The sequence below is a fragment of the Haliotis rufescens genome, unplaced genomic scaffold, assembly GCF_023055435.1.
Source record: "Haliotis rufescens isolate VD_foot unplaced genomic scaffold, xgHalRufe1.0.p SCAF_14, whole genome shotgun sequence".
Classification (NCBI taxonomy): domain Eukaryota; kingdom Metazoa; phylum Mollusca; class Gastropoda; order Lepetellida; family Haliotidae; genus Haliotis; species Haliotis rufescens.
The window spans coordinates 8,223,735-8,238,836 of record NW_025963824.1 but is presented as its reverse complement, the minus strand read 5'-3'; the positions used below and the strand labels follow the sequence as shown (position 1 = coordinate 8,238,836).

Genomic DNA, 15,102 nt, shown 5'->3' with positions numbered 1-15,102 from the left:
AGAGGTAGTATTCTTAGAATTATGAACAATCATAACTATTGTTTTGATTTTGAAAGCCCAGAATATAAAATGGTCAGCCTCTTGAGTGATGAATGACTTACCTTGAGTGGCTTGATTTTTACTCTGTAATGATATCTCATTCTCAGATGGTTCCTTTTTATCACCTGAAACCAAGATATTTTCAACTGTGAGTTATTTGAATAGCATATTATTGATTTGCATGCCGTTTTCTGAATGATTATGTTCAAAGTAGTCAGGGGAAACATTCTGTCCCACTACTGGTACCCGCCATTTTGAATTCTCCATTCATGATCAGGATACAGTGATCTTTGTATTGGTGTCATTAATCTTCCTAGTACTTGAGAATAAGAATCTAGATACACTATACGACCAGCTAAAGTTACCTAATGTATCACTTTAGCTATATTTAGTTATCAGTATTTATCATCTGTATGTATCTTAGCAGGACAGGGGCGGTCGGGTAGCCTAGTGGTTAAAGCGTTTGCTCGTCACGCCGAACACCCGGGTTCGATTCCCGACATGGGTATAATGTGTGAAACCCATTTCTGGATTCCCCTGCCGCGATATTGCTGGAATATTGCTAAAAGTGGCGAAAAACCATACTCACTCACTTACTCACTCACTCACAGCAGGACAGGGACAGACAATGGCACGGCATCATGGACTAAATATGGTCACATCTGCCTGTTATCCTGCTCATGAGCAGAACACCACTAGTCGCAGGTAATGTGTGCCTGTAGGCTATGTATAGTGGTATGTTTCTGGTTCTGATTTGGCAACGTTGTGTCTTTTCTTTTCTTTTTTGCTTTATCCATTTTTTAAACTACATTTTTTTAATGACATAAGCTATCTTCTGAATCATTCAGTTGTCTCTGATATTAAAATGCCCCTTTTCAAGCGATTCTTAAAGGGGCTCTAATCTCTGGCTTCTACCCGGCTGTCTAACCCTAACCCACTTGGGCTCACTAGGTGCATGTTCGTTAACGCAACGGAGTCTGACAAGAGACTGGGCTATTGTCTGTAAGGACAACGTAAATATACTGTGAGGTAATATCTATACACATTTCTGAACACTCATTGGTTACTCGTGATCTGTGAAGGTTTTGATAGTACAAAAGGCCCATGTCAATTAATTTCTTTTACCTAAACAAAAAGAACGGTGGAAGCACATCCGATGTTGTTATTAATTTTTGAAATAACCCTGATGGTTGTAGTTTAATGGAAAAAAAAAAGCATCCACATTGAAAGCATTTCAGATTTTGGATTTCGTATTACATGGATTATACGAATGCCACTACCGTGTTGTCATCCATGTATCTTGGTATAACCCTACACCCATGTATTTGTTGTCAATCACTTAATGTTACCGGTATAATTAGTGGTAGCTCCAGTCAGAATACCTGACAAAGGTTCAGGGCGAATCTGGGATTTTAACCCATGATCAAAGTGCCCAGACTTTATGTTAGAACAAAGTGACACATATGACATGCATGTTTCATCACATTGTTAGTCAAAGATAGTTTCAGAATCTTGAATACAATACTGACCATTCAGATACAATGGTGATATATATTCCTACCAAGTTAGGACAGTGTTGACATGATGAATATTAAGAAGTCACCAGCCCACTCCATAAAACTCCATTATAGGTTGGTCCAAGGTCCTGATATGTCTCATAGTGACAATATCACAACAAGGAACATTACTTTTATAACAAGGAAAATAAATAATTTTGAATTAAGACAGTCAAATCTTGCTTTTTAAAAGTTGAGTAGAACACTACTTACTAGTAGATGGATTGGGGTCATGTTCTCCGCTTGGCTGATGTTGTACGTCATCACGATCTGAAAAAAGGTAGCGTATGTCTGTTAGGCGAGAATATAGGTCTCTGGTGTTTTGGTTTGTTAGTATCTTACGAGAACGAGTGTAGTATTCTCTATTTCATCACATTGTTAGTCAAAGATAGTTTCAGAATCTTGAATACAATACTGACCATTCAGATACAATGGTGATATATATTCCTACCAAGTTAGGACAGTGTTGACATGATGAATATTAAGAAGTCACCAGGCCACTCCATAAAACTCCATTATAGGTTGGTCCAAGGTCCTGATATGTCTCATAGTGACAATATCACAACAAGAAACATTATTTCTATAACCGTCAAAATAAATTATTTTGAATTAAAACAGTCAAATCTTGCTTTTCAAAAGTTGAGTAGAATACTACTTACTAGTATAAGCATTGGGGTCAGGTTCTCCCCTTAGCGGCAGATCTGGTGCGTCATCACGATCTGGAAAAAGGTAACGTATGTCTGTTAGGCGAGAATATAGGTCTCTGGTGTTTTGGTTTGTTAGTATCTTACGAGAACGAGTGTAGTATTCTCTATTTCATCACATTGTTAGTCAAAGATAGTTTCAGAATCTTGAATACAATACTGACCATTCAGATACAATGGTGATATATATTCCTACCAAGTTAGGACAGTGTTGACATGATGAATATTAAGAAGTCACCAGGCCACTCCATAAAACTCCATTATAGGTTGGTCCAAGGTCCTGATATGTCTCATAGTGACAATATCACAACAAGAAACATTATTTCTATAACCGTCAAAATAAATTATTTTGAATTAAAACAGTCAAATCTTGCTTTTCAAAAGTTGAGTAGAATACTACTTACTAGTATAAGCATTGGGGTCAGGTTCTCCCCTTAGCGGCAGATCTGGTGCGTCATCACGATCTGGAAAAAGGTAACGTATGTCTGTTAGGCGAGAATATAGGTCTCTGGTGTTTTGGTTTGTTAGTATCTTACGAGAACGAGTGTAGTATTCTCTATTTCATCACATTGTTAGTCAAAGATAGTTTCAAACAAACAGAACGGTGGAAGACATCGCAGCAAGAGCGTAAGGACCAGTTACAAAAAAAAAACATCCATGAAAATATTAATCAAAAATCGTTGATTGTTATGTTGCACAGTGGATTTGCCAATAGTAAATCTTTATATATGTAGTTTTACTAAAGCAGACGGAATACACACATATCTGGGCGTGAAGTTCTAATGTATAAACAACCTACTTTCTTCAAAGGATTAACCTATAATAAAATACAGAAGAAATTAAGAAGAATATCACATTGCCTCTTGTGTCTGCTCAGGTCATATGTGTATGTGTGTAAGATTATATGGACTTTTGGGCTTGTGAGCCAATTAACTCTAAGGGGGCACTGATCTACAGCAATGGCCCGGGTCTGGTTGTTGCCTTTATTGTATTTTCCATTGAGTACCCGGATGATATACCAGAAATCTTGACTTGTTTGTGACCTATGACAGAAGGCGCATTTGTCACTTGTACTGATTGTATAAGATCGTATCATCACATTGATCAACAAAATAAAAATAATAGTTTTGTCTTGGAAATAATAAGGAAATGTAGGTATCTTTGGTGACAAAGTTTTGAAAAGTCACTTGCTTGGTATTGTGCGATTTTTGTTTACACTATTTTGATGTATTTTAACACAAACTAAATATTTCATCTGAGTGTTGCTTATTTGATCGCGACTATATGTCATAGTCAATGTGTAAAAGACAATTTATTAAATGCCTCAATATTCAGTATTTTACAAACTGACTGAAATATCTGTCCATTTATTTTATTATGATGACAAATTCCAAACATTTTGATCTTTAATTTCATAACCAAGTGACATAAAAATGACCGGATTTAAAGTACATTTCTATAATTTTATCTAATCCTGACTCATACTTATTGCTTTTTACTTCTCATTTCTGATAGTGGAAACTTCCTGAACTGTGGTATTGAAAATGACATTGGCGTGATAGTTCATGTGTTTAAACATTCAATCATATTGTTGAAGTGAGAACTTTCCCGCCTTTGTACAAGGAAGAGCTGTATGAATTTTCCTTTTTACGGAAACAACTCTTAATATATAGTTGACAGAGAAAACGACTTCTGTTGAAAATCTAAAAGTTTAGCTATAGTGTTATTACACCCCAAATACAGGATTATTGAAATTATGCAACAGAGGTAGTATTCTTAGAATTATGAACAATGATAACTATTGTTTTGATTTTGAAATCCCAGAATATAAAATGGTCAGCCTTTTGAGTGATGAATGACTTACCTTGAGTGGCTGGAGTTCCACTATGTGTGACTTTCTCATTCTCAACTGGTTCCTTTTTATCACCTGAAACCAAGATATTTTCAACTGTTAGTTATTTGAATAGCATATTATTGATTTGCATGCCGTTTTCTGAATGATTATGTTCAAAGTAGTCAGGGGAAACATTCTGTCCCACTACTGGTATCCGCCATTTTGAATTCTCCATTCATGATCAGGATACAGTGATCTTTGTATTGGTGTCATTAATCTTCCTAGTACTTGAGAATAAGAATCTAGATACACTATACGACCAGCTAATAATAAAGAAATGTAGGTATCTTTGGTGACAAAGTTTTGAAAAGTCACTTGCTTGGTATTGTGCGATTTTTGTTTACACTATTTTGACTAATTTAACACAAACTAAATATTTCACCTGAGCATAGCTTATTTTATCGTGTGTATATGTCATAGTCAATGAGTAGTATAGGTAATGGGGGTTCTGCCGGAACTCCACTGGAGCCGGATTCATATACCTATACTGCTACTACAGGTGGCATTTTTTATGCGTAAATGATGATGCGATTCAATGATAGTCATAAGATTAAGTTAAATTGGGTCTAGCTCACCAATACCTGGGGCCAATCATTGCTTCTATTAGTATAAAAATGATGATGGGATTCAACGAAAGTCGTTTTAAAAGAAACATCAATATTAATTAATAATGGATAAAATTTACTATAGCCCACGAGGATATTGGAAAGGTGTAGGATCAATAAAAAAATTAGCCACCGCGGCTAAGGTATCTAAAGATGTGGCCAAGGATTGGTTTAAGAAACAAGCGATGTGGCAAATATATTTACCGGCACCGCGTTATATACCGAGGAAGAAGTTTGATATTTTTACGACGAATGAAGTTCATCAGGCTGACCTCTTGTTTCTTCCCCACGATAAGGTAAAACGCAAAACGTATAAATACGCTTTAACCATAGTGGATGTGGCTAGTCGATACAAAGAGGCTGAGCCATTAACATCGAAAGAATCAACAGAGGTAGCTAATGCACTGAGTCGCATATATAAACGCGGACCGCTAAAATGGCCTAAGCTATTTCAAGTAGATCCCGGTCGCGAGTTTATGGGATCGTTAACTAAACTGTTAACAAAGCACAATGTCCAAATCGTCCGTGGTGAAAGAGAGGCCCAGCGCAGTCAAGCTATCGTCGAAAGATTTAACCGGACATTAGCGGAACGTTTGTTTGGCTATCAGTATGGGATTGAAATGAAATCGGAACGATTGAGATCAACCGAATGGGTGACACGATTATCAGCCGTTGTATCAGCGCTGAATAATGAAGTAACGAGATTAATAGGGAAGAAACCATCCGATGCTATTAAAATGAAATCCGTGACTTCCGAATCTTCAGCACCGAGGAGAGGCAAAGAACGAAAACTTCCGGATAGAGTAAGGGTAAGATATTTATACCAGGCAGGTGAACTCGAAGGAGGCCTACGTCGCGCAACCGATCCCATATGGTCCCTTAAGACGTATAACATTAGTCGATTGGTTACGAAAGAAGGAGAGCCTATTCTTTATTATCTTCAAGATGGACCGGGTAGGGCATTTGTACGAGAAGAGTTGTTCATAGTTCCCGACGGTACGGTATTACCACCATAACCATAAGCATAGGTAGTTACACCATCATTATCAATCCATCTCTTTGTATCTAAGGGGGATAATGATGTCTTGTTCATTCTTAATCCATATATCCTATGATTGTAACTTCTTAAAGAGTTCATCTCGTTTGAAGGTTCTACCGTTAAATAATGATTCTTTATACTGTTCGTGTTTGATATGCTTTTTTACAACGTACTTCTTAACACCCTTGGCTTTTCTTATCTCTCCATTATCGGACTTTTTTATAGAATACATCTTAGGTCTTAATCCCACATACTCCGCTATAGGGGTCCCAGCACATTCATCCTTCATCTTACCTAACACCTTTTTATTTACAACGCTGTGCAGTGGATTATCTTTTGGGTAATCGCTCGTGTCGTACATATCTATTTTTTCTGCCATATCTTTATACACATCCTCGGTTTGTATTTCCATCAACAAAGAATCTGTGTCGGTATATAACACCTCACATCTATCGCGGTATTGCTTCTTAAGTTCGTTGTAATAAAAGTCATACATTAAGTGTTTTGACAAGTCGAGAATACTCATACCGACGTACACCGGTCTGTTGAATTTTATATTACTCTTCTGCATATGCAACACGGCTAAGTCATTATCCAATATCTTGCTTCTGTTAAAAGCCAGACTGGCTATAAGTTTCCTGAGTCTTTCTTCCTCATTAGATCTGACTAATTTAACATCAACACGCTTCCTTAGATTCTCCATAGTTTTACCAAATACCGAGTTATTCATGAGCTTATACAGATTCTTTTCGAAATCGCTGGTAGCTATCTTTCGTAAATCTGTGATCAACCTTATATAGGGCTCCATCCAAGGGCTTTGATCAAACTTTAGAACTCTATGTATTTTCTTAAGTTTCATACCTAACGATAGATATAACTGGAGATTTCTGTAGTGAACTATATATTTTGTTTTATCCATCAAATTTGGTACGAGTTTTTCTACGTTAGCTAACCTACTATTACCCATCAAGGAGTGTTGATATTCAGACATCCAATCTTTATTAACCATTAATCTTTCTGGAGCTAGCGGATAACTGTTATGGTCTTTATGTAACGAACTTGGATATTCCAAGTCAACTTCTAGTATGTACCCTTTATTCGCATCGATATTATGGATATCATTCACATTGATATTATGGATATCATCGACCCACTCAAAACCACCCGTAGGTAAAGGTTGACTCATAGCCCATCCGTACAAATTGTTAGCGTCGAGATATAATATGTGCGTGTCGCGTTTACTCGGATCGTATCTTTCCACTAATTTATTATTAGCCTTAGAATACCTTTTAGCTGCCATCGATATACCACCTCTTAATCCTTTCTCAATAAACAAGTGCATATCGTAATCTGTGAGTAGTTTTAGTTCTACGCCGGTCTAAATAAATAATAAAGCCAAGCTATCCGAAATCGACAAGCATATAGTTTACGAGAAAACAAAACTTGAACAGGCGGGTGATCATGAGTTCAATAGACGCCGCGTGGGGGAAAGATTGCGTAACTTAGAAGACGAAAGATCGGCCCGCCTCGAAGCAGCTTCCACTAATAGAGAGGCACTTTGTTCGCAAATCAGTCGTATTCGAGAAACTATCGATTGAGTCCTCAACGATGACACTACACTGGCCGATAAAATTAAAACATTGTTCAGAGAACAGGGAATAACCATTGCCAGTATTTTAACCGCGTTGGGATTTATTATATCGACTTTGACTCTCGCTTTAACCGGTGGCACAGGTGGTACAGGTGGTGGCGGATCACCTCCTAGTGATAAAAATGGTATTAAAGAGTGGATAAAAAAGCATTTAAAAGCATTAGGTTCAGCACTGGGAAAGCTCGCTGAGAAAGCCGCGGCCGCACTTCCCGGTATAATAGGGAGTATTGTTTCCTGGCTCTTGAATTTATTAGCTAAGACAACCACTTGGCTTAGTCAAAACTAGTGGGGGTTGATCGTAGCAATTGCAGGGCTGTTGTACGTATCCGCTAAGAACTATTTATCCAAATCAGTTCGCTAACCAAATCATGAGTAAACCAGCCGCGACTCCACCCACTACGAGCGCTGTTTTTTCATCGATATGTTTTTGATTTTTAGCCTCAATATGTGGTGGCACTTGTGCGTTAGTAGATGTGTTAGCGATAGTTGGTGTTTGCGGCTTGACTATTCCCGTTTCGCCCGTGATTGTTTGCGTTATTAATTCGACGTTAATATCTGAATTTATACCTGGTTTTTGTTGATCGGTTGCGATAACAATTTTATTATTATAGCCTATCACTTGACCGATCTTAAGTTCCATATTACTCGGAGACATGTATAGTCCCGGCGCATAAACGTAGTCCACTTTGGATTGAGCGTACTGTAATGCATCTTGAAAACGCTTTATAGACGATGGTATGTCAACTGGTGAATTAATGGCGTCCTCCATGTTTGCGACAAACTGTTTTTGCGCATCGAACGCCGTCCCAGTACCGATAATGGACATTTGTGTTTGCGATTGTGCTCCGAGAATTGCCCACACATAAGTTCTTATCGATTCATTAACTCTTTCAAATCCTTGGTTAGTAAAATTTTTTTCCGTTTTATCATTAAGAAATTCATTCCAAGCATCTGTTGTATCGTTTGGATGCACAAACTTTGTTATAATATAAGGAATGCCACTCTCAAAGTTCATACGTTCTGCTCTAAACTGTTTACTCGAGAGAGCAAAGCCTGAAGGGATCACACCCTCTTTAATTAAATAATCGCTTTTATCTTTAATAGTTCTTTGTCCATTGTACGGAATACCTAGACCATGGCTAGGTCCTTTAATGCGCCAATCTTTTCTCGTAGAAACATTAAATTCATTACAAATACGTTCGAAGGCCCTCTTATTATAATGATTATTTGCGTGATTCCATGCTGGATCCAGCGGTAATGGAGCACTAATTTCTTTAAGTATACGTCTAATCTGATAGTACACGTGAAATAATATAACAGACTTATATAGTTTAAATCCTGGGGCATTAACAGATACACCACATCCCGTTGTGGCACACCATACGGCAAAGTTTAACTGATTCTGCCAAAATTGCATCGGACGGTTAAACCAATCGTCTACCATTGTATCGTTAGTTGCCGTGAAACTGTATTTTTCAAAGATATCGTGGAATTTAACGGTAAACTCAGCACCAGAGGCAGTTACTATAATCGATTGATTAGTAATGTAAGTTGATTTCATATTTAAGTTATGATATAGTATCATTGTATATTTAATATGTATGTTACACTCCCGGGAATGGTCAGTCTATTGAACTGCTTCATACTATCGATAACTCGGATGGACAACTCGAAGTAGCTCTATGCGATGTAACGTGTTACCCGCTGTGGACCAATATAAATGCTGCAAAAAGAAATAATAAGATGATTATACCAGGTGAAAACAATGGTATTGACAAATCCATTATTATACCTGATGGGTATTACAGCGTATGCTCACTCAATGATGAAATTTTAAAGCCTAATGGAATGAGTATCACACAAAATGAGGCGACTGGGACAGTGAAAATATACACTGGAGAAACAAGTATATTTATTTACGAGGACTTAGCAATTACACTTGGACTTGGACAGTCAGCATTATTACCACCCAACAAACCAGTGACTGTATATGCATTACCCGATTTAGTTCCCTATAAAGAGTTGTGTATCCATCTTGATCAGATCAGTACGACGGATAATATTCAACAAGAAAGCCCTTCAACTCTACTCAGATGTGTTCCAGTTAAAGATGAAAAATACAATAGTGGTAGAACGGAATCTTTCTCAACATTACAATATAAAAAATTGAAGCGTGGTATTATTTCGGACATTAAAATTTCTGTATTAGATGTAAAACACCAACCTGTACATATAGGATACTTAAGTGTAACACTCCATATTATAAATAATGGTTGATTCCATATTTAAGTTATGATATAGTAATAAGTATCATTGTATATTTAATATGTATGTTACACTCCCGGGAATAACAAATGGCCAGTCTATTCAACTGCTTCGTACTATCGATAACTCGGATGGTCAGCTTGAAGTCGCTCTATGCGATGTAACGTATTACCCGCTGTGGACCAATATAAATGCTGCAAAAAATAATAATAGGATAATGCTAATGACTCCAAATGGTAATATTATCAAACGCATTACTATACCTGATGGGTATTACAGCGTAAGCTCACTCAATGATGAAATTTTTAAGCCTAATGGAGTTAGTCTCTCACAAAATGAGGCGACTGGGACAGTGAAAATAGACCATGGAAATAATATAATTGTATTGGAACAACCAGATACATTGGACCAACCAAGTACATGGGAATTTTATCGCTTAATTGGCACACATCCTGATGGAGATACATTGCCCGATTTAGTTCCCTATAAGGAGTTGTGCATCCATCTTGATCAAATAAGCACGACAAATAATATTCAACTAGAAAGTCCTTCAACTCTGCTCAGATGTGTTCCAGTGAAAAATGAAAAATATAATAGCGGTAGAACAGAATCTTTCTCACCATTACAATATAAAAAATTGAAGCGTGGTATTATTTCAGACCTCAAAATTTCTGTATTAGATGTAAAACACCAACCTGTACATATAGGATACTTAAGTGTAACACTCCATATTAAAAATAATGGTTGATGCATCAGGCCCTGGAACGCTCAGACAATGTAATACAATTGCGCTTTCCGATCTCGGAGACACAGAAGGATTTGATAAACCCGGTAACAATGGTAAGTTATACGCTTTACACTTACACGATAATGTATACAAGCGGAAAGAAGTCACATTCACGGGTAATCTAGAAGATATAAGCGATGTCGATGTTAGTAGACTCATTAAAAACACTTCGTACAATATTATTCTCAACGGCGAGAATAAATGGACTATGGTTGAAGCAAACATCGAGTGGCTACTGAATATCGTCATTACCCCACCTTATGTGATGATGGGTAAGGGACATAATTTAACTAAGATAATAAATAGTGGCATCGTACTCGCGGCTTATATCCCGTCAAAACGAAAAAGTGTGTTAGTTACCCCCCTGCCAGAAAACCCAGGTCATATGTTATATAGTCGTCCGGCAATCCAAAACGTTAGTTTAAATTTGGTTACTGAATTCGATGATATTAAACAGAACTTGAGTGCAATACCTAATATTTCCACGGTTATTATTGAAGTCTTGTTCGGAGATGCACCGGAATATGCCTTTGAAATATTACCAGGTCTATCGATTAAATGGCTAAAGAAACACCAACGTCGACGTTGCAGTATTATTCATATCGAAGCAACACCCGTTGCAACCCTCGAGGGGGTCCAAATTATTAAAAGTGACAGCATTTCTCTTTCTAAGATATTCTTGCCGTATAATATACATTTGATAAGGTTGATGTATAGTCTCAAAACATTTAAGCAAGACCAATTAAAGACTATTATATGATCGTAATATACACTATGAGTTTATATCCAGCGCTCGATGAAGCATTTGAAAAGATGGATACTGTTGATGGATTTCGATTACATCAAATAAGCGACATAAAACATCGAATAGAGAAGGATAGGGAGTTGAGACTTGGATTGTAGCAGTTTAGTGAAGGTCTTTTTAGAGCGAACAAACACATGCTACCGGGTTGAGGTCTTTATTGCGATGCGTTGAGTGTGATCAAGGATCTATATATCATACACCCTGAAACACATAATAACACAATAAATACTAAGTAAAACATTATCATTAATGCTAGATACATAGCATAGGCTTATTACAAGTAATTATTTACATATATTAGTCATCCATTAATGTACATGATCAACAATACCGACATTCAAGGGAGATAACTCCTTGACTTTCATTTGACTATAATATATACACAATATATATACATAATATAAATGCATAACGTTTACACATTCTGCATAAACATATACAATACTTTAAGACAGAAATTAATGATATGATCTTACATTAAATGTGGTCTTCACAATTAGATTACATTGTAAGTCTTAGACAAATATAAATAACACAATGCATACTCTGTGGGTGATACAAGGGTGTGGGTCCCAACTGCCACACGTATGGCAACACCATAGATTATCTGAATAAACAATACATAGACTAAAACACTATTTAACATTAAATATATTGAACAAAGTAATACACACATTTTATTTACAATGATTTGCATTGTATCACATCTGAATCTCTACATTACAAAGCTTATTAAAACACTCTTGAGGTAAAACACTTTCACACATATTTTATTGAAGTGATAGAATACATTTTAGTGATAAAGTATGGGTGTTTAGCTTATCCTATGCAGATTTAAATATTTAGACATAATCAACATTTATGTTAGATTACATACATTTAGTTTACTTCATATAACACTTTAAACATACTGTATTATTTAAATACAACATAGGATAGAGATTATAACCATTTAACTCACCTGATTTAATATTGTCTCTTTACACTTTGCTGGTCTGAGCAGTTCTGTCAGTTTATGTGCTGAGAGAGTATGCAGTGTAATCAAAGCATGCAGTTTAACAATAGGTGTTAGCTTGGCCAATCAGCAAATGAAGCTTCTGGCCATGGGGCAGTTAGTAGGTAAGACAGGTCAGATACACTTTGTTATAGCTGACTGAAACGGACAACTAGTTATATATGATAAATATACGTAAAAACCTAAAATGAAATTAAAACAAATATATACAAAAACTACATCGGCCACATAAAAAGTATCGCAGAGCCGTGAATGCTCTGGACGGAGTTGACACCGCGCTTTTAGTATCTGGCATGGGACTCGGTGTAGCCGGTGTCGGTTTACTATCAACTATAATCGCCGCGCCTATCGTGCTCGGTATGGAAATAGCCGCTGGAGTCTCGGGACTGGCAGGAATATCGATAAAATTTATTTCTCGTAGGTTACAAAAGAAAGCATTAAAACACGATAGTATTCGGATACTCGCCGAAGCAAAGTTGAACAGCACTGAGGATCATATTTCGACAGCAATGGTCGATTGTAAGATATCCGAGGATGAGTTTTCGTTTAGTGTTGTCGGAACTCACCAAATACAATGAAATGAAGCAGAAGATTCGATCAAAATCTCGTAAGACCAGTGGTATTAGTGAGGATGAGAAAAAAAAGTTCATAGCACTGGGGAGGCAACAAGCGCGTCAATTATTCCGTGCCAAAACCAAAGAACTGGTTGGAGATTAAAAATAGATTGTTTACTATCGTTTGATCACATTTAGACAAACGCTTACATACATATATATGATAATGGAGATCGAAAAAGGTATTAAATGGAGAGAATTACCACAAGGTTTTTATTATATCAGTGATGTCAGACCAACCAAATACGGTTATCAATTGTTTCTTATCAATTTACAAGAAGAGTGTAGTTATATAGTCTGGTCTCCTAGTAAAATGAACGAAGAACTTAATAAAAATGTTGAATATCGCTTTATCGATAAAAATAATGAAGAATATTTTTATTACCATTTAGGCTCATCTAAAGCAATGATTGGCCCCAGGTATTGGTGAGCTAGAGCCAATTTAACTTAATCTTATGACTATCATTGAATCGCATCATCATTTTGGCATAAAAAATGCCACCTGTAGTAGCAGTATAGGTATATGAATCTGGCTCCAGTGGAGTTGCGGCAGAACCCCCATTACCTATACTACTCAATGTGTAAAAGACAATTTATTAAATGCCTAAATATTCAGTATTTTACAAATTGACTGAAATATCTATCCATTTATTTTATTATGATGACAAATTCCAAACATTTTGATCTTTAATTTCATGACCAAGTGACTGAAAATGACCGGATTTAAAGTACATTTCTATAATTTTATCTAATCCTGACTCATACTTATTGCTTTTCACTTCTCATTTCTGATAGTGGAAACTTCCTGAACTGTGGTATTGAAAATGACATTGGCGTGATAGTTCATGTTTTTAAACATTCAATCATATTGTTGAAGTGAGAACTTTCCCGCCTTTGTACAAGGAAGAGCTGTATGAATTTTCCTTTTTACGGAAACAACTCTTAATATATAGTTGACAGAGAAAACGACTTCTGTTGAAAATCTAAAAGTTTAGCTATAGTGTTATTAAAACCCAAATACAGGATTATTGAAATTACGCAACAGAGGTAGTATTCTTAGAATTATGAACAATGATAACTATTGTTTTGATTTTGAAATCCCGGATTATAAAATGGTCAGCCTCTTGAGTGATGGATGACTTACCTTGAGTGGCTGGAATTTGACCCTTTAATGGTATGTCGTTCTCAGATGATTCCTCTGTATCATCTGAAACCAAGATATTTTCAACTGTTAGTTGAAGTTGACGTGAAGCGTATGTTTTGTATGACATCGCAGCAAGAGCATAAAGGACCAGTTACAAAAAAAACATCCATGAAAATATTAATCGAAAATCGTTGATATATAGAGGTTATCACGCGAGTGTGTTTGGGGATGGTAAATATCCTGCATTAGGAATAAACATTGTATTTGGAATAAACATTGTATTTAGCGAGCCTTGAATGAATAAACATTGTATTTGGAATAAACATTGTATTTAGCGAGCCTTGGCGAGCTAAATACATAGTGTTTATTCCTAATACAGGATATTTACCATCCCCAAACACACAAGCGTGATAACCTCTTTATCATATAATATCATTCTTTAATTCTGTGCTTCAAAATCGCTTTCCCTCTCACAAACATTACCGAAACATTGTGAGTTTTCCTGGGATGCGCGCATTAATATTTATTACATCACCATGTAAGTGATGTGTCAGTCGGACAGTGACAGTAGCCAATATAGTTCCAACTGAAATCTCTTTCTTATACAGTGGCGAAGCAACATATACGCAAAACAACAATTGTTTTAAATTGCCTTTCACGGCAATCCATCGGTCTGTCTGCTAGAGTAAACTGCCCTTTGTCAAAGGGAAGATACTCTAACCCTAGTCCATGAGACGTCATGGCCACGATCAGACGTTGTTGACAGTCGGTCTGTCCTGTCATAACGTTAAGAAGTGTAGTCAGATGTACACACAGCGACAAAACGAAACAAGGTAACAATTCAAACATATTTCGGCCAAATCCAACTATTTTAATTTGTGGAGCAAGCCGCAGAGGTCTACAAGCACAGATATGGCTACTGATCCCGCTTGTCTAGGCCTCGTGCCCTCGCAAAATTGTGTCAAAATTTTTATCTCCAAGTTA

The 15,102-nt window shown here is 36.6% G+C and overlaps 1 protein-coding gene and 1 long non-coding RNA gene across 2 annotated transcripts in view; one reads left to right on the top strand and one right to left on the bottom strand.

Moving 5' to 3' along the window:
- The window catches only part of LOC125379342 (NAD(P)H-hydrate epimerase-like), a 62,537-nt gene that overhangs the window by 19,054 nt on the left and 28,381 nt on the right, over positions 1-15,102 (top strand). The window lies entirely within an intron of this gene.
- Positions 44-14,183, bottom strand: LOC125379343. Its single transcript, XR_007220700.1, has 6 exons — positions 14,119-14,183; positions 4,164-4,226; positions 2,704-2,763; positions 2,255-2,314; positions 1,809-1,865; positions 44-164 (listed from the first exon to the last, which is right to left on the bottom strand). It is a non-coding gene; the product is annotated as an uncharacterized LOC125379343 (long non-coding RNA).